The 2,384-nt window shown below is 47.5% G+C and overlaps 1 long non-coding RNA gene across 1 annotated transcript; it reads right to left on the bottom strand.

Moving 5' to 3' along the window:
• Nucleotides 1-295: 295 nt before the first annotated feature.
• On the bottom strand, nt 296-2,179 carry LOC123599444. Its single transcript, XR_006713153.1, has 2 exons — nt 1,833-2,179; nt 296-611 (listed from the first exon to the last, which is right to left on the bottom strand). It is a non-coding gene; the product is annotated as an uncharacterized LOC123599444 (long non-coding RNA).
• Nucleotides 2,180-2,384: the final 205 nt, after the last annotated feature.

The raw sequence follows: 2,384 nt of genomic DNA, 5'->3' as shown, positions 1-2,384 counted from the left end.
CGATGAGTATACATTCACTGAGCATCACATATGATCACTGCACGTACCAGAGTGGAGAGTGCAGATGTATGTGGTCCTTGCCTCTGTCCCTTCTTTCCTCACAGACCCGTCCCCATCTCTTTGATCGGGGCCCCTGGTTCCTCATTCCCGACTCTCATTGCTTTTATTTCTTCAACATGTACCTAGTGCCTACCTCTGACAAAATCGTGAGGACGGCGGTAGGAAGAAAGAGGCCTTGTTTTTACCTGAGGAAGCTACTTAACTTTTCCAGGGATGCTGAGCCCAACGAGCAGAAGGCAGAAAAGTGGTTGGCTTTATTTTGAACATGGGTCCCTGCCAGAATCAGTTATACAACCACGCACGCAAGAGAAAAGGGTCCACCAAGAGAGTCAGAGGTGGAAAGACAAGGAGAGGGTCCAGAGGCTTTCTGAACCGTCTGTCGTCAGATTGCCACAGGCTTGGAGGCAGGAGGGTGTCCAGAGAGGACCACGTCCAGAGAAACTCTGGACGTGGTCTCATTCTCAGCCTTTCACGTTCTGCTTATTGCCTTGCAATTCTAATCATCTGTGCTCCCAGCCCAAGTGTCACCTTCTAAGGCTCAGGGTTTTGATCTGTGACATGAAGAGGTTGGAGCAGATGAATTCTTAGTTGCCACAGAATAGTCTAGCTCTAATATTTTGAGTCTATAATCACAGGAAGGCTATGGAAGCTTTAGAACTGATTTTATGGTTTTGGATGTTCTGGCAGCTTCAATCATTTCAAGAAGGTTAAAGACTCTGGGATCTGGACAAGTTTCCTCCCGAGCTACCACCCAAACCATTCTTGAAAAGAGCCTACAGAATGATCTTTCTACCAGGGGGCCTCAAGCTGGCCTCCAGATATGCAAACAATGCAAAGGGAGTGTGAATCAGAGGACAAGAGCTAATTGGTGCCCTGGAGTCTGAGCCAAGGACCGGCTTGGGTGTGTGACCCTAAGGGGTGTGACTGAACTTGAAGGTTTAGTCACTTCAGCTATCAAAAGAATTATATCAAACTTGATGCGAAGCTGAATGTGGAGACTATTAATACATAATCACCATAATGATAACTCTTTACTGAATGCTTAGCCTATGTCAGAGGCCATGCTAAGTACTCGATAGGAATCTAACTCCATTTTCGCAACACTCTAAGGTACGTATTATTATTCCCAAGATACAGCTGGCAAAACTGAAGTTTAAAGGCGTAAGTAACTTGCCCTAAATCCCTCGGCTATTAAGAGAAGGATCTGGATCAGATCTGGGATTGAAACCCCGGTCTGTCTGACTCTGAGATCACTGACTAACTACCCGCTACGCTCTCAGAGCTCCAGCGGACTTTGGAAAAACTTTAGTTCATTATGTCTGCTTCTGAGGGACTGCTCGGTAGGATCACAATGTTCCCGATTTAAAGACCTTTGGGATAAACTTTGCAGATTTTCTGTATTCATTACCCCATCTCTGACCACGCTAATGTCTCAGCCAGCGCCCCTCCTCCCCTGTCCCCAGAGGTCTCTGGACCATGTTAATCTGTCTGGTTTACAAACTCTCTGGCTCCACATTCTCTAGCTGTTTCCATCTGCTGTCCTGTCTAAATTCTCTGGGAGGCCGCAGAAAAGGAAGATAGCAAGGTGAGCAGAGGGGCCAAAGCAAGCAGACGGATATCAGAGTATGTGATACAAAAGCTCTCCATGCCACCTACGGGATCTTTCAAAGTTCAGGTATGCTGCCCTTGGTCACCTTGATCTAGAGTTTATGAACTTGAGCTTTGGAGTCAGCTAGAGCTGGGTTCTAGGGGTAGTTTGGAAGTTAAGTCACCTCCTCTCTCCGAGCCTCAGCTCTCTAATGAAGTAGGAAGAAGTCCATGAGAGGTTGTTTTTTCCACTCCTGGAGGTCATGCCTCTGCAGTTTTCAGCACAGCACCTGTCGGTCACGTGGTAAATGCTCCAGACTGGTAGTTGCTATGGGTGGTAAGCTCTCATTGGCTGCCAGCTCAGCTCCTTCTCGCGTATGCCGTGCAGTGCCAAGCGGCTCATGTCCTTTCTGGGAGGTTCAAAGGCTTGCCTGCCTCTGAAACTCCCTTCTGATGCTGTTCCCCTTCCCAGTTTGTGAACAGAAACAGGTCCAGTGAGGCACCTGGCTGGCTCAGTTGGTGAAGCGTGTGACTGTTGATCTCAGGATCGTGAGTTCCAGCCTCATGTTTGGTGAAACAAGTCCCATGGCTTTGAGAAGAGGCATGATTGACTAAGCACTGTTATCTAAGCACCAACTGTATACAGAACACTAAACTGGGCATGGAGGAACTCTCTTCTTATGGAGTAGAGCATCTACTCTATGGAGTAGAGCATCAATACTCATGAAAGAAGTAGG

The sequence above is a fragment of the Leopardus geoffroyi genome, chromosome C1 (genome assembly GCF_018350155.1).
Source record: "Leopardus geoffroyi isolate Oge1 chromosome C1, O.geoffroyi_Oge1_pat1.0, whole genome shotgun sequence".
NCBI classification, from domain to species: domain Eukaryota; kingdom Metazoa; phylum Chordata; class Mammalia; order Carnivora; family Felidae; genus Leopardus; species Leopardus geoffroyi.
Note: the sequence above shows the minus strand (reverse complement) of the source record. Positions and strands in the feature narration are given on the sequence as shown.